Source organism: Symphalangus syndactylus, chromosome 18, assembly GCF_028878055.3.
Source record: "Symphalangus syndactylus isolate Jambi chromosome 18, NHGRI_mSymSyn1-v2.1_pri, whole genome shotgun sequence".
Lineage (NCBI taxonomy): Eukaryota > Metazoa > Chordata > Mammalia > Primates > Hylobatidae > Symphalangus > Symphalangus syndactylus.
In genome coordinates, this window is record NC_072440.2 from 46,363,685 (window position 1) to 46,382,248 (window position 18,564).

Consider the following 18,564-nt stretch of genomic DNA (forward strand, 5'->3'; position numbering starts at 1 on the left):
ACCCCCAGTGATTCTCACTTCTTGTTAGTCACACTCTGTATTGTTCTCTCCCATTTTGAATAAGGGTTACCTTGGTAACCAATAGTACATTGTGGAAATGACTCCTAAGTGTGATTTCCAAGGCTAGGTCACAAAAGACATTGAGGCTTCTGCCTTACTCTATGAGATCCTTCAGATCAACTGCTCTTATGGGAAGCCAGCTGCGATGTCATGAGGACACTCAAGCAGTTTCTTGGGGTAAGGAACCGAGGCCTGCTGCCAGCAACCAGCACCAGTTAGCAGTATGTGAGTGAGCAATGTGGGAAGCGGATTCTTCAGCCCCAATGCAACCTTCAGTGACTGCAACCCCAGCTGACATTTTGACTCTAACCTTTTGAGGAACTCTGAGGCGGAACCCACCAAGCTAAGTTCCTGGCTCACAGAAATTGTGTGAGGTAATAAATAATATTATTTTAAGTCATTAAGTTTTTGGATAATTTGTTAAACAGCAATACGTAACTAATACAGAACCCAGCATGTGGTGCTAGATTCCTGGAAGAAAAGAGCAACGTTAAAAGAAATATTAAAAGGGTAGATCAGAGAGTCCAAAGAGACATTTTCTTCACGTTTTGCCCAAAAGTGGTATTGTTTACACTTTATAAAGGGGATGTAGTCATGGGGCTGGGAATGGTGGGAGAAAATGAATTCAGTAACTAATTCCCAGAGCACCTGGTTGAAAGGAAAAAAAGGCAAAAGGATGAATGTTAGTTTGGGAAGGGATCCTGAACATGAAGGCTTGGAAATGGATCTTTCAACATCATGTGAAGTTGTGAAAATTGTTTTGTACTTGAACAACCGTTGGATTTCATCAGACAGTAGGACCACAGTAATGTGGGTAAAAAAAAAGTCTCCTGAGATCCTTGAGTCATTCCTTTTTTTTCCTCGTACAAGACTAGTTAAGGCTACCAAAGACTATCTCACCTTTTAAAAGTCAACATGCCAATGAAGGCAGCAGTTTCAAGGCTTGGCAAAAGGTTTCACATTCATTTAAACAAAAGGGGCTCTTTCTAAAATTAACTCTAGCTATATTAAACTATGAATCATGTTTGTACCTCTAGGAAGGACTTAAGTGACATATTAGCATTTAGGGAAGAAGGCTTTGTATTACAGAGTAAAAAATTTTTAAAAAATAAATTGCTTTCTTACTACATGGTTTTATAACTGTCAACTTTTTATGTGTTTTCAATTGGGGGGGAGGATGAGTTTCTTTGGAAAGGGGCAAGGCCGGAAATCAGTAATGATTCATACCACTTTTTCACATGCTTCTCTGATGAGTTTTAATCACAAATCTGGGTCCACTTGTGTAACAAAAACATTAAAAGAGGGTGTTTTAAACTACGTCTTTTTATTAATCATGTATTTGGTCTTGTAAATAATACACGCAAGCACATCCTTGTTACGTCAGTTGGAAAACAGTGATTAACTAGCTGTTTAGGAGACGGGAGTATCTTGCAATGTTATATGTACTTCTCAAGTAGCTGTGTGTTTTCTCTTGGGCGATTTAATTTGATTTAGGCAAATTAAATTTTAGAATTTAATTGATTTTTAATTTTAATGATCTTTTCTATGCTCTGCATTTAATGGCATTTTTTAGGACTGCCACAGTAGTCTTTTGAGAAAAGGGCACATTTACTTGAAAGAAATATACTTTGTTATTTCTGAGTCCCGTTGAAATCACTGAAGATGGTTTTACTTTAGCTTTCTCTTCAGCCTAATTCCCTTTTCCCCTTTGTTTCTATTGGGATGAGGTAACCCTGGGTTAGTAGAGTCTTTTGTGATGGAAATGGCTATGACCACACAGACGCAGCATAATATTTACTTGGAATAAGAGAAAGAGAAATATCAATAGTGCTGCTCACCAAGCATTTGAAAATACTTGTGTCTTTCATTTCCAGAGAGAAAAATACCACTTTGCATGTTCATTATTAATTTGGGTAACTGAAACATAGTGTGTCCATAAATTGTGAATCAAAATTCAATGAGGAGAGGAGTGAAATTTAAAAATTAATTATGGCAAGGTCTGAAGTTATGAAGGCCAGATGTATTAATGATGCATTAATATAGTATAAGACATTCATAAGTAAAATAAGGAAGTTATATGGAGCTGAACAAGCTCATCGAACAAATAGGGGTGTATTTGAGTACGCACCCTAGCTTCATTGTTATAGCCTGATTCTGAAGAACAGGTCAACAACCTTTTTCTGTAAAGGGCCAGACAGAAAATATTTTAAGCCTGGAGGCCATAGGCCTCTATCACAACTACTCAGTTTTGCAGTTGTAATAGAAAGCAGCCATGGACAATATGGAAATGAATAGATGTGGCAGTATTTCAATAAAACTTTATTTATAAAAGCAGGCTGCATGCCAGATTTGACTTGGAGACTGTAGTTTGCTGCCTCCTATGCTACAGGATGTGATTTTTCTTATTTACTTATTTGTAGACCAATGCATTGGAAAGGGAGTTTGACGCAGCTAACAAGCACAGGTCAAGCATCCCAAATCTGAAAATCTAAAATCTGAAATGCTCCAAAACCTGCAACTTTTCCAGTGCTGACAAGACATCCAAGGCAAATGCTCGTTGGGGCATTTTGGATTTTGAATTTTTGAGTTTTGGATGCTCAACTGGTAAGTAAAATGCAAATTTCCCAAAATTTGAAAAATCCTTAAATACGTATATGGCAGGGTCAAGGCACAGTAGGACCTGGAGAGATTTTGTGGGTAGGAATGGAGTGGGCTCCAGCCTATAGTAGATTGAGTACATCTATTGCTAACATCCGGGAATCACTTGGGAGCAAAGTCAGTGTCTGTGGACCATTCAGTTTTCATTTGAGTGAATATTATATGTAGCCTGTGCTGAGGATCTGCATAGATGCCCTTCATATCAGCATTGGTGAGAGCCTTCCAAGTGGGGCCCTTCACACCCAGAGGGTTGATGGTTGAAAAGAGAAATCTCCTACTCTCTACCCCAGTGTGACTAAACAGGCCTAGCTCACCCCCTCAACCCCTGCCACTCCACTCACCAAACGGAACAGAAATTAAACACAGCCTTTTTACATGTATATATCCTTTGTCCCTATGCTTTCACTTGCAGAAATCCATCCTAAGAAAAATTTTAGGGAAGCTGCTAAAAACTGATATGTAGGCTGGGCTGGTGGCTCATGCCTGTAATCCCAGCACTTTGGGAGGCCGAGGTGGGCAGATCACGAGGTCAGAAATTCAAGACCAGCCTGACCAAGGTGGTGAAACCCCGTCTCTACTAAAAATACAAAAATTAGCTGGGTGTGGTGGTGTGCGCCTGTAATCCCAGCTACTCAGGAGGCTGAGGCAGGAGAATCGCTTGAACCTGGGAGGCAGAGGTTGCAGTGAGCTGAGATTGTGCCACTGCACTCCAGCCTAGTCAACAGAGTGAGACTCCATCTCAAAAAACAAAACAAAACAAACCAAAAAAACAAAAAACTGATATGTAATATTCAAATTTCAGCTTCGTTTATTAAACCAAAAATTGGAAAGAAGATAAATATCCAACAGGAGGAGAGTAGGTAAGTAAGTTCTGGTATATATGAGATGAAATAATATATTATCTTTTAAATGGTTTTTGAGGACAATTTTATGACAGGGAAATGCTGAATATAATTTTAAATGAATATAGCAGAATGCAATATGATCATAATTTTGTGGAAACAATATTGCAATAAGACTAGAAGAAAATATATTGTGGAGGAGACCACCAGCTATCTACCAGAATCCCTTCTCTTCTTCCTGATATACGGGCACACTACATTTCCCAGCCCCCCTTGCAGTTGCATGTGGTCATATGACTAAGTTCTCTCCAATGGTTTGTGAGCATAAATGATGTATTCCGTGTACAGGTTTGACTCATAAAAATTTCTCACACATGTTTTTCTATGCCTTTAAATTAAAAAAATAAAGTTTTACTGTCTTCAGTTGATTTGGATGTTGACACTCAGGGCAACCTTGGAAGTCACATGATGAAAATGACAGAGTGGCATCAGCTTAGGATCCTGAATGCCCACAAAGAGAGGAGTTGTCCTGCTGACCTGAGCACTCATCTAGGACTGTTACTTGAGGGAAGAAATACATGTCTATGAAGTTCAGCTACCATGGTGATGCCTGATAGAACAGATGGGTGTGCATGTGAAACACCCACTGAGGACTTCCAGAAACATTTGGTTGGGGGGTGGAGAAGGCATGTTTTATAGGAACCCAAGGACTTTTATTAAAAAATGGGAATATAAACCAGTAACCTTTTAGCTGTTGTTCAAGTCATCCCTTGCACCTGCATGCTGATGAGATCTGAGGAAACTTGGGCTACATGTATTATTTATTTGTTTGTTTATTTATTTATGTATTTTTGAGACAGGCTCTCACTCTCTTGCTTGTGCTGGAGTGCAGTGGTATGATTTTGGCTCACTGCAACCTCAACCTCCTGGGTGCTCAGTTGATCCTCCCACCTCAGCCTCCCAAGTAGCTGGGACTAAAGGTGCATGCCACCACACCCAGTTAATTTTTGCACACATTGTAGATAAGAGGTTTAGCCATGTTGCCCAGGCTGGTCTCGAACTCCTGGACTCAAGCCATCCCATCCCACCACCATGGCCTCCCAACGTGCTGGGATTATAGGTGTCAGCCACCATGCCCAGATGTACATGCATTTTTTTTAAAACTTATTTTTTAAATATGTATTTAATTAGGAAAGTTAGGAAAAAGTACCAGTGTATACATAATGAAATGGGGAGGTATAAATAAATCTAAAAGTGTGGGCAGAAAAAGAACAAATTTATATAGAAGGTAAAAACCCAGGAAGATGCTGTACACATGAGCCATTGAAACCTACACAGTTTCTGAAAATTGAGCAAAAGTTTAACTCTGATTTTCCTACCAACCAAAGCGATTTGTTAATTGATTAATCCACCAGTCTCTTGTCTCTGCAAATATTTCCTTCAGCAATTATTTCTGAAAGAAATTTCTCAATGTCTCTTTATATAGGAAACAGCGCCCTCAGCAATATCCCTAAGAAAATACCAGAATGGGATTTACAGTGCTGCCTCAAGATTAACTGAAAGGACATTGAATCAAACTTTAGGAAAAGAGAATCTAAAGAGGGATTGGGAGGGACAACTGGACAATGGGACGTCGGTGATGACAGCCCCACTTGATCCAGGAATTAAACCTGTGTACAGAAAAATCTTTGGAATTTCTCGCTTTCAAATGGTCTTTCATTCATATCCGTGCTCTTCATGAGGCTTTTTACAAGTTGGGCAGCAGGTGATTTTCAGGAGCTTTCTCAGTAACTGCTATAGGCTCCCATCTTCTTCCATTTGCCCACATGTCTGCAATAACTGCTGGAGAAAAATAACTTCTCTATTGCCATCTGAGTCTTGAGGGAGTTCTTTTCATGAACAAAATTTAACTTAGAACCATAGTTATAAGGGATTCTGGGAAATGCATTTCTGAGCTTCTCTCTTGTGATGCTGAGCAGGGCATAGAAAGAGGAAGATATAGTGCTGAGTGGATAACAGATCATCTGGCACACTTTGGTAAATGGGGCAGATTTCCAATATGGCAAGCCACCAAACAGACAAGCAAACTGAATTTACCAACAATAGGTAGTTATAACATTTTTCTTTTTTTGATACTGAGTCTCTCTGTCACCCAAGCTGGAGTGCAGTGGCACGATCTAGGCTCACTGCAACCTCTGCCACCTGGGTTCAAGCTATTCTCTTGCCTCAGCCTCCCGAGTAGCTGGAATTACAGGCACTCGCCATCATACCAGGCTAATTTTTTTATTTTTAGTAGAGACGGGGTTTCACCATGTTGGCCAGGCTGGTCTGAAACTCCTGACCTCAAGTAATCTGCACGCCTCGGCCTCCCAAAGTGCTGGGATTACAGGCTTGAGCCATGATGCCCAGCAACATTTTTTGATTAAAAACATCTGATATGGTGTGGCTCTGTCCCCACTCAAATCTCATCTTGAATTGTAGCTCCCATAATTCCCACGTGTCATGGGAGGTAATTGAATCATGAGGGTGAATTTTTCCTGTGCTGTTCTAATGCTTCTTGTTGGCAGCTGCCACCTGTCTGGTGATTCTGTCCAGATCTATCGTCCCTGAGGTGTCAGTTTGCAGCCCCCATCTTGGTCCTTTTCCACCATTTTCAGCCTCTCCAGGGCTTGGAGGACCCAGCGGGCCATTCTCTTGGAGCCTCGGCTGAAGTGGCTGGGCATGATGCTTTTACTCTGATGTCCCCCATAGATCTTGGTCATGGAGTCAACCCCAGCACCACCCTGTAGGTACAGGTGCTGTGCTGTGGAAGCAGCTCATGTGTAGAACCAGTTTTCATCATAGGGAAGAAGCTCTTTGTGCTTGGCCAGCTTGATGGTGTCCAACCATCCAGGGACTTTCAGCTTCCCGGACTTCTTGAGAAAGGCTGCCAGAGCTCTGATGAACTCCTGCTGGTTCATGTTCTTTTTTTTTTTTTTTTTTGAGACTGAGTCTCGCTCTGTTGCCAGGCTGGAGTGCAGTGGCGCGATCTCTGCTCACTGCAAGCTCCGCCTCCCGGGTTCACGACATTCTCCTGCCTCAGCCTCTCCCAGTAGCTGGGACTACAGGTGCCCGCCACCACACCTGGCTAATTTTTTGTATTTTTTAGTAGAGACGGGGTTTCACCGTGTTAGCCAGGATGGTCTTGATCTCCTGACCTCGTGATCTGCCCGCCTTGGCCTCCCAAAGTGCTGGGATTACAGGCATGAGCCACTGCGCCCGGCCAGTTCACGTTCTTTACAGTAATTCCCCAGGCATTGTGCAGCCTCCGCGCTGCCAGCCAGGGGAAAGGGATCAGATGGTTTTATAAAGGGCAGTTCCCCTGCACACACTCTCTTGGCTGCTGCCATGTAAGATGTGCCTTTTCTCCTCATTCACCTTCTGCCATGATTATGAGGCCTCCCCAGCCTAGTGGAACTGTGAGTCCATTAAACCTCTTTCCATTATAAATTACCCATACTCAGGTAATTTATAATTACACATACTTGGGTATGTCTTTATAGCAGCGTGAGAATAGACTAATACAACACCTCAAAAACAAAATTATATGCAGAAATTAAAGCAAAATTTTATTAGAATTCTTAAAAGTGTATGTGGCATGCTGATTATAGTTAATGTATCATATACTCAAAAATTGCTAAGACAGTAGATCTTAAATGTTTTCACCAAAAAAAGTGAGGTGATGAATATGTTAATTAGCTTGATTTAATCATTTTGCAATGTACACATCATATTAAAACATCACATTATACCTCACAAATATATACAATTTTTATTTGTCATCTAAAAATAAAAAAAAATTTAGCTGGGCACAGTGGCTCACGCCTGTAACCCAGCTCTTTGGGAATTTGAGGTGGGCTGATCACCTGAGGTTGGGAGCTCGAGACCAGCCTGGCCAACATGGCGAAACCCCATCTCTACCAAAAAATACAAAAATTAGCCAGGCATGGTGGTTGGCGCCTGTAATCCCAGCTACTGAGGAAGCTGAGGTGGAAGAATTGCTTGGGTGACAAGAGCGAAACTCTGTCTCAAAATAAATAAATAAACAAATAAATAAATAAATAAATAAAAATTTAAAAACCAGATATCGGTGATATCGGTGACTACCAGAGTGTTCACTACTTTAAGAATGTAATCTATTTGGCATTAGTTTCTGAGGCACTAGTGCCTTATGTCTAAATATTCACAGAAATGGCTAAATCAAATGTTTGCTTGTGCAAAAAAAGTTATCTATATATAAATACACAGGGAGAAAGATACACACCAATCTGAAAATAAAAGTACATCAGGAGAGGGGAGTAAGGTACTGTAGGACCAAAAGTAACTTTTATATAATTTACATTATTTAAAAATTATAAAATATAATTTTTTGTGTATTAATTCTGTAACTAGAAAGAAAAAATAGAGCTATCCCAGGATAATTAGTACCTGAAACTAATTTCTATGATGCCATATTCTGTGACAGCTCTTGAAGTCAGCCAATGATGGAGAGCTTGAGTTCTACTGCAATTTCTGCATTAGCATGAGATGGTATATGACTTTGCCTATTATTTTATGCTCCTAGGCCATTTTCCTGCTTGTAAAACAAGAGGATTGGAATAGATGGTTTCTAAGATCCTTCTCAGCACAGAAAGCCTATAATTCTAGGTTTTGTTGGAGTGAAATACTGGAAGCATGGAACAGTTCTGGGGGTGGGGAGATGGTACTCCAAGGATGGTCTCTGGGAAGCAGGAGCTGCCTGAGGCTACTAGGAATTCAGAAAGTGGAAGGGTGGGCAGTTGAAGCAACTTTGTATCTATTAAAATTTCACGGAAGTTCAGCCTTTTCCTATGAGGCACTTGAGCTTGCACAGGGAAACCTGTCCTAATGTCTATTAACAGGGTTTAGTTTTAGCTGGTTTGCAACAAATTGCTCTATGGGTTAGTTATGGTGGGTATCCTTTCTGACTCTTTGGGTCTATGTTACATGGATTGTTGAATATAAATTCTAGCCATATGTCATACTCAGGTGTGTCCAAAGAGAGATACTTTTTCCTTATATCCATTAGGAAGAATCTAGATGTGGAGTCTTGAGGTTTTCACCATTTTCTACTATTCAGGGATCACATTTTGCTAACAGTTTATGTTAAAGCAGAGGATCTACCCTTTTAGGGACTGAAAGACTGAAAGTGAAGATGAATATCCTTCAAGTAAAAGTGAAACCAGACGAATTATTTATGCAATTTAAAGAGAAGAAACACATAAAGACTTTACAGTATATTAGTTGAAAAAAAATCTCTTAGTAAAAAAGCATAACAGCACAAAACAGCCTTAGTTTTCTGTTACTTGTTATAAAACATAATACATTTTCACACCACTTCTTGGGTAGTATTATTTATTTTGACATCTATTACACATCATTTATTTCCTGAATACTGCATGTTATACAGCAGAGTCTATTAGAGATACTGTGCTTTAAAAGCCCCAGAAAAATACTTAGAAAGATGGAAGACACAAGTATAGGAGCTGAAAAGTAATTCTGTATGTTCACAAATAGAAATGGTCAATATTAGGATGTTAATTTTCCCCCATTGACATAAATTCAACTCAAACCTAGTCAAAATACCAGTAGAATTTTTTTTGATAAGCTCATTATAAACTTTATGTGAAAATGCAAAGGATCTAGAGCAAAACAACAATTTTGAAAAAGATGAACAAAATTGGAAGACTTAGGCAGCCTAATTTCAAGACTTATGATAAAGCTACGGTAACTAAGATGATGTAGTCTTGATGTAAAGATAAAAAAAAAATTGAGACTCTGTCTTCCAACATCAACAACAAAAGATTAATGACTGCCCTTCTGGATTTCAAACTTGCACAGGGCCTGTAGCCCCTTCGTTTTGGCTCATATCTCCTATTTGGAATGGGAGCATTTATCCAATGCCTGTAACCCCATTGTATCTTGGAAGTAACTAACTTGCTTTTTATTTTACAGGCTCCTAGGCAGAAGGAACTTGCCTTGTCTCAGATGAGACTTTGGACTTGGACTTCTGGGTCAACGTTGGAATGAGTTAAGACTTTGGGGGAACTGTTGGGAAGGCATGATTGGTTTTGAAGTGTAAAAAGAATGTGATATTTGGGAGGGGCTGGGGCAGAATGATGTGGTTTGGCTCTGTGTCCCCACCCAAATCTCATCTCAAATTGTAATCCCAATAATCCTCAGGTGTCAAGGGAGGGAAATGGTGGAAGGCAATTTGATTTTGAGGGTGGTTTCTGCCATGCTGTTCTCATGATAGTGAGTGAGTTCTCACGAGATCTGAGGGTTTGACAGTTTCTCCTTCACATACTCTCTCTTGCCTGCTGCCATGTAAGAAATGCCTGCATCCCCTTCCACCATGATTGAAAGTTTCCTGAGGCCTCCCCAGTCATATAGGAACTGTCAGTCAATTAAACCTCTTTTCTTTATAAATTAAAAAAATAAATCAATGGAACAGAATAAAAAGTCTAGAAATAGACTCATGCATATATAGTCAATTGATTTAAGAAAAGGTATCAAGGAAATCCAATGCAAAAAGGACGATCTTTTCAACAAATGGCACTGAAGCAATTGGCTAGTTGTGTATAAAGAAGTGAATCTTGACCCTTACATCACGTCATAAACAGCATTTAACCCCAAATAGGTCATAGATCTAAATGTCAGAGTTAAAAACTATAAAACTGTTAAACAAAAACATGTGAGAAAATCTTTTAGGTGGTGAGCTTCTTGTGGCTAGGGACCCACCCCATCACTCTTCATTTGTTTTTCTGTCTCTTCAGCACCTACCCTGGCTCATAGAAGGTATCCAAGGAATGCTGGAATTCAGTGAGATCTTGCTTTGTGGCTCTGAGAGTGCTGATGGTCAGGGAACCTAGATTTTTGTGCTTATGTTTCAGATCCCTGGTATATTCCCCCAAGGTTTGGCTTCACTCCTTTTATACTGTACTGGTGGAGAATGGGGAGTTTCAGAAGCATCAACCCCCACTGGGTGATTCTTTGATGCCCATCCCCTTGGGATTTGCCCACAGCATTTCTAACCTGAAAGAATGTGACCTCCAATATTGGGGATCCAATCAGCACTAGTAGATCCTACCCTAGGTTGAACCCAGTGATGCATTGCTCCCTGGCCACCCATATTGAAACCCTGAGAAAATGCGGTGTGCCAGAGCACTGAGGTTTATTGGTGCAAAGGTGGCTCGGCTCATGGTAAGGGTTGTTCCAAAAGAATATACTGAAGGGCACTTAAATCACCATAAGCAAGCAAAATATTTATTTTTAAAATATGCACAGGAAGGATTTGATACTATTTTTATTAGAGGAACAAACTCTCTTCATTTCCTGTTCTCTAAATTAGAGGCCTCCAATTTATGTGGCTCATAACCTAGACAAACCCTGGGAAGATATACTGCAACTGGGAACGCTTTTTTTTTCCTTCTTTATAGGCTCACTATTATGCTACCTATTTTCTAAGCACTGGCAACATTTTCATGGAAAACTTGCGATGATCTAGTCTGGGTGGAGCCAGAACTAGAACCAGACCCAGGTGAGTCCTTGTGGAGAACTGTTGTCATTTAACAACATAGGTCCTACTCGCAACAGGAATACAGTTGCGGTTTTAGCATGTGTTAGAACTGAATGGTTGGAGATTAAGAAGGGTCACCTTGCTCAGAGCACACCTTGTACATCTGTGAACTTTAGATTCATGCCTTCTTAGTAGGCATCACATCTTTTTCCTTGATGGGTTTTCATTCTCTTCCATTGTGGTTGAAGCACTGGTTTGTCTCACGGCAGTGGGTGCTTTACTTTCAGTGACACTTTTCTTCATGGAATACCGAAAGAGTATTGCCAGATAAGTATCGTTTGATTCAGGTCAACATTACTGTAAGCCAGGTGACTTCACCCAGAAGATGGACTTCTCTAGGATCTAGAGTTACTTTAGAACACCCTCCTACCACACTCAGCACTTCACCGATTCTATTTCACAAACTCTAATGCTCACATACGACAATCATTCAAGCAAGAGCTGTGATAGTTACTATGTTGCTATATTGGAGGAATTCTTGATAATCATGTAATTTATTCCCATTTCCAAAATGACCATGCCTATATGCTTGGACATTGTATAAAAACATTATATTTGAGGGTTAAATTAGCAAAAGTTATCTTCAAACAAACCTAGATTTGTATGTGTTACTTAACGATAACGATGGAGATACATTCTGAGAAATACATCCTTCAGCGATTTCGTTGTTGTGTGAACATTGTAGAGTGTACTTTCACAAACCTAGATGGTATAGCCCACTATTACCCAGGCTATACAGTATAGCCCATTGCTCCTAGGCTTCAAACCTATACAGCATGTTTCTGCACTGAATTGTAGGCAGTTGTAACACAATGGGAAATACTGGTGTATCTAAACGTAGCCAAACATAGAAAAGGTTCAGTAAAAATACAGTATAAAAGATAAGAAGTGGGTTGGGGGTGATGGCTCATGCCGGTAATCTCAGTACTTTTTCTTCCACTGTGCCAGGCCTCTTGGTACAGTTTTTGAAACCCAGTCAATATTTTACCATTAGAGTACATTTCAACTCAAAATAGCTGTATTTTGGCCGGGCGTGGTGGTTCATGCCTGTTATCCCAGCACTTTGGGAGGCTGAGGTGAGCAAATCACCTAATGTCAGGAGTTCGAGACCAGCCTGGCCAACATGTTGAAACCCCATCTCTACTAAAAATACAACAATTAGCCGAGCATGGTGGCAGGCGCCTGTAATCCCAGCTACTCGGGAGGCTGAGGCAGAAGAACAGTTTGAACCCGGGAAGCAGAGGTTGCAGTTAGCCAAGATCATGCCATTGCACTCCAGCCTGGGGGACAAGAGCAAGACTTCATCTTAAAAAAAAAAAAAAAGATAAGGAGTGGTATATCTGTAAGGGATATTTACTGTGAAGAGCTTGCAGGACTGGAAGTTGCTCTGGGTGAGTCAGTGAATGAGTATTGAGTGAATGTGAAGGCCTAGAACACTACTGTTCACTACTGTAGACTTTATAAACACTGTACACTTAGGCTACACTAAATTTCTAAAAGATATGTTTCTTTCTTTGAGAATAAATTAACCTTAGCTTACTGTAAGTATTTTACTCTATAAAGTTTTTAATTTTTTAAACTTTTGATGCTTTTATAATAACACTTAGCTTAAAACTCATAGTGCACAGCTATACAAAAGTATTTTCTTTCTTTATGTTTTTGTTCCATATGTTTTCTTCTATTTAAATTTTTTACCTTAGTTTTTCTTTTGTTTTGTTAAAAACTAAGACCACACACATACATCAGCCTAGGCTTACACAGGGTCAGGATCATCAATATTGCTGTCTCCCACCTCCACATTTTGTGCCACTGGAAGGTCTTCAGGAGTAATATCATGCATGGAGCTGTCATTCCCTATGAGAACAATACCTTCTGGAGTACCTCCTGAACCACCTGCATGAAGCTGTTTTACAGTTAATATTTTTTCATAAGTAGATGATGCACATGGTAAAATACCAATAAAAAGTATAGTATAGTAAATACATAAACCAGGAACATAGTCACTTATTGTCATTATTATGTACTATACATAATTGTATGTGCTATACTTTTAAAGGACTGAAAGCACAGTAGCTTTGTTTACAGCGGCCTCACCACAAACATGTGAGTAATGCATTGTGCTGTGACTTGGAGATGGCTGCAAAGTCACTGGGCAACAGGAATTTTTCAACTCCGTTGTAATCTTGTGGGACTACCATTGTATATGTAGTGTATATTTAGTCAATGACATTGACCAAAATGTCATTATGCAGTGCACGACTGTATATACATATATGAAACGCACATGTACGTAGGTTTGTTTTTACATCTTTCAACAGACTTCATAAAGTCAAGATCTTTTTGTCTCTCCTCACTACCCACTGCTCCAGATACTTTAAGAGTAGCTGGCACACTGGCCCAAGTCAAGCAGAAGAAGGGCTGAATGTTTCATATGTGGATTTCAAAGAACTTAAATTTTATACTACTTCCACATTCTCTGCTACTGCTATAACATTGAGGCTTTTTTGTAAGCTAGTGTTCAAAAATCACTGCTAAGAAAACAATATATGTTGATAGGTTCTAATGTGAACTAGGGGCAATTCTACCTGAAGTTGGTGGTGGCTTTTATGGTGCCTGACTTGCCTTCAGTGCTGGAGTTTCTCCTTGTGAATTAAGATCTGCTAGGGCTGCTATAACAAAATACTATGCACTGGGTGACTTAAGCAACATACATTTGTTCTTCACAGTTCTGGAGGCTGGAAGTCCAAGATCAAGGTGCCAGCAGGGTTTGATTTCTGGTGAAGGTTCTCTTCCTGGTTTGCAGATGGTTGCCTTCTTGCTGTGTCCTCATGGTGGAGAGAGAGAGGCCTCTGGTCTCTTCCTCTGTACAAGGACATCAATCTCATTAGGGGGGCTCCAACTTCAGGACCTCATCTAAACCTAATTACCGCCCCCTCCAAAGGCTCCACATCTATTCCATCACATTGGGGATTAGGACTTCAACATATGAATTTTGGGGTGACACACATATTAAGTCCATAGCATACTTCTTGCCCCTAGTTGCATGTTGGTTCTTTCTATGACTTTACTGAACACAAAGCATAGCAACCTGAATAAGATTGTAATTGTGCTTCTCATCATTGATCCCCAGGACTAAAAGGCCATATGAATTTTAATTCTTATAAATTTTGCCTTAAGAGAATATTATGCGGCTATGATTAAAATCTAGCATCCAAAGAGGTCTATGTTAAGAATTCTTCAAAATTAAATTTATTGGGGATACCCTGAACAGCACACTGGCAGGAGTTATATTTTTAAACTGTGTAGGCTGGGAGGATTTTACTATTTACTTTTGGTATAAACAGATTTTTATCCAGCACTTACCAACAACTTGACCTACATTTCACAGGGTACAACAAAAAATTTCAATGAAAAATAGAAAACCAGAGTACTGGATTTAAAGCCAGGAATATTTAAGAGAGGGGGTGTTTATAGGTACTTCTCTTCTATTTACTGTCTTAAAAATGGATGTAATACCAATGAAGGTTCTAGGATTTTATTTCTGCCCACATTTAAAATGTTCTGAATACCACCAACACATGTGGTTTACTTTCACAAAATGTTTACAGAGCACAGTTAAACAGCATCCAATTTCTGGGGTTAAACTCAGAATATTACGTATTTTACTGAAGTAGAGTGTGATTTCTTGAGTAAAGCTGGACAGTAGGGGCATTTATACTGTGCTTTTAAGTTCTACGCCAATTCCATTAATTGTATTGATGCTCCAATCCATATTTTAGTAATAGCCACTGTGGAAAATGATATTTATTGTTCTTTCATCTTTCTATTTTGGGTGAAGGACAAATATTGTCATATATTTTGAAAACCTTTTGGAAAACCGACAAAGAAAGAGACTTCTTTTTCTTCCACTGTGCCAGGCCTCTTGGTGCAGTTTTTGAAACCCAGTCAATATTTTACCATTAGAGTACATTTCAACTCAAAATAGCTGTATTTTGGCCGGGTGTGGTGGTTCATGCCTGTTATCTCAGCACTTTGGGAGGCTGAGGTGAGCAAATCACCTGAGTTCAGGAGTTCGAGATCAGCTTGGCCAACATGGTGAAACCTCATCTCTACCAAAAATACAAAAATTAGCCAGGCATGGTGGTGCACACCTGTAAACCCAGCTACTTGGAAGGCTGAGGCAGGAGAATCACTTGAATCCAGGAGGTGGAAGTTGCAGTGAGCCAAGATTGTGCCACTGCACTCCAGCCTCGGCTATGGAAGAATCAATATCGTGAAAATGGCCATACTGCCCAAGGTAATTTATAGATTCAATGCCGTCCCCAGCAAGCTACCAATGACTTTCTTCACAGAATTGGAAAAAACTACTTTAAAGTTCATATGGAACCAAAAAAGAGGCCGCATCGCCAAGTCAATCCTAAGCCAAAAGAACAAAGCTGGAGGCATCATGCTACCTGACTTCAAACTATACTACAAGGCTACAGTAACCAAAACAGCATGGTCCTGGTACCAAAACAGAGACATAGATCAATGGAACATAACAGAGCCCTCAGAAATAATGCCACATATCTACAACTATCTGATCTTTGACAAACCTGACAAAAACAAGCAATGGGGAAAGGATTCCCTATTTAATAAGTGGTGCTGGGAAAACGGGCTAGCCATATGTAGAAAACTGAAACTGGATCCCTTCCTTACACCTTATACAAAAATTAATTCAAGATGGATTAAAGATTTACATGTTAGACCTAAAACCATAAAAACCCTAGAAGAAAACCTAGGCAATACCATTCAGGACGTAGGCATGGGCAAGGACTTCATGTCTAAAACATCAAATGCAATGGCAACAAAAGCCAAAATTGACAAATGGGATCTAATTAAAGTAAAGAGCTTCTGCACAGCAAAAGAAACTACCATCAGAATGAACAGGCAACCTACAAAACGGGAGAAAATTTTTGCAACCTAGTCATCTGACAAAGGGCTAATATCCAGAATCTATAATGAACTCAAACAAATTTACAAGAAAAAAACAAACAACCCCATCAAAAAGTGGGCAAAGGACATGAACAGACACTTCTCAAGAGAAGACATTTATGCAGCCAAAAAACCCATGCAAAAATGCTCATCAGCACTGGCCATCAGAGAAATGCAAATCAAAACCACAATGAGATACCATCTCACACCAGTTAGAATGGCCATCATTAAAATGTCAGGAAACAACAGGTGCTGGAGAGGATGTGGAGAAATAGGAACACTTTTACACTGTTAGTGGGACTGTAAACTAGTTCAGCCATTGTGGAAGTCAGTGTGGTGATTCCTCAGGGATCTCGAACTAGAAATACCATTTGACCCAGCCATCCCATTACTGGGTATATACCCAAAGGACTATAAATCATGCTGCTATAAAGACACATGCACATATATTTTTATTGCGGCACTATTCACAATAGCAAAGAGTTGGAACCAACCCAAATGTCCAACAACGATAGACTGGATTAAGAAAATGTGGCACATATACACCATGGAATACTATGCAGCCATAAAAATGATGAGTTCATGTCCTTTGTAGGGACATGGATGAAACTGGAAACCATCATTCTCAGTAAACTATCACAAGGACAAAAAACCAAACACTGCATGTTCTCACTCATAGGTGGGAATTGAACAGTGAGAACACATGGACACAGGAAGGGGAACATCACACTCCAAGGACTGTTGTGGGGTGGGGGGAGGGGGGAGGGGGGAGGGACAGCATTAGGAGATATACCTAATGCTAAATGACGAGTTAATGGGTGCAGCACACCAACATGGCTCATGGATACATATGTAACAAACCTGCACATTGTGCACATGTACCCTAAAACTTAAAGTATAATAATAATAAAAAAAAGAAAAAAAAAGCTGTATTTCAAGAGCTCAATAGCCTCATAGGGGTAGTGGCTACAATGTTGAATAATGAAGAGCTAGAAGAATAAACATCAAAAATACTAATAGTTGTTATGTATAGGTTGTACAATTATGAATTTATCTCTTTGCTTACTCATATTTTCTAGATTTATAATAAACATATGTTACCTTCATAAGATGAGAAATCTATGCTTAATTTAAAATATGTCATAAAGGGACTTTATATTCTATGGTGAAACTCTCACTTGTTCATACCTCTAAAAATTCTAGTGGAGAGAGATGTAGTCTGTTTTTAAGACAGTTGAAGTTTGTGACTTCAGTACTACAGGCATTTCAGAGAACTGTGTGTGTGTATGTGTGTGTTTGTGTGTGTGTTTATGTATATAAAGATCGTGTATGAAATCCTTTCTGTGGACCCTGGCAATCTCTACAGTCATGGAGGTGTAGTGGCCCTGAGGCACAAGAACAAGCCTTTTGGTGATGATCATTAGCCTGAAGTTGTAGTCCTGAATTTTGATCAAATCCATTTTTCTTCAACAGAGTATTTTTACATTTGTTAGCCCAGGACGACCTACTGGACCAAACACAAAATCTGGGATAGACAGTTCTTGGGTTAGTTGTAGAGGTTAAGCGTGAGCATTTCAGAGCAGTTGGGGCCAGATTCCCATCAAAAACAATCCGTTGGGAATTTGGAGTACCCAACTATTAGCCAAGTTAGGGTCTAGTTCAGTATTCTTATGAAATGACACACTGGAATTATTCTATCAGAGGGAGCTATGGAATGTACCCCACCACAAGATTAGATAGCTCTGAACTATAAACAGTGGAACTGTTGGAATGCCAAATGGAGTCACATGGAGATAAGTGACACTTTACATCTTAGGGGCATCACAACAAACTACTATATTCGTTACAAGCTTACACTTTGGGTACCTTGGCCTATGTAAGTGATGGCCTAAAATGATGGCCTAAATCATTTCTTGTTCCCTTAGTATTTATTATAGTAAAATTAGTCATGATAAAAATCATTTGATATTAATGCCCATGTCATAAGTACTTATCAAATTTCTGCCCCATGATTCATTATTAATTTTTCAAGAGATTCCCAGATGTTCTGGGGATGGAGTTAAGATGTCCCTGGGATGGTTTTCCAAGGTTATGACTAGAGCAGTTTGGTCCAATCTGACAGAGTCTCATGTGCCCGTAAGCATAAAGCACCTGCCAAGACACATGTGCACCAGACCACTGGCATTCCTTGGCATTGTTTTACGAAGCAGGAGGCTTGGGTAGTGGGACACTCAACAAACTACTCAGTATTCCTTTTTGTTTTAAAAACAAAGCATTCTTACAAAACAAGCCTTGTCTTTGATTTCCAAACCACAAAATTCTGAAGCTGGGGTTTTCAGGAAACCACTGTATTTCTGAATGAAATGTTGCTAAGTTCCATCATCATTTTTGGTT

The 18,564-nt window shown here is 39.7% G+C and overlaps 1 long non-coding RNA gene and 1 pseudogene across 1 annotated transcript in view; one reads left to right on the forward strand and one right to left on the reverse strand.

Annotated features, from left to right (window-relative positions):
- The first annotated feature begins 232 nt into the window (after positions 1-232).
- The window catches only part of LOC129467985 (uncharacterized), a 107,230-nt gene continuing 88,898 nt past the window's right edge, over positions 233-18,564 (forward strand). Inside the window, exon 1 of the long non-coding RNA XR_008652521.2 lies at positions 233-434. This is a non-coding gene — a long non-coding RNA (uncharacterized lncRNA). The remainder of the gene's footprint in view (positions 435-18,564) is intronic.
- Positions 6,108-6,893, reverse strand: LOC129467459 (small ribosomal subunit protein eS19-like; annotated as a pseudogene).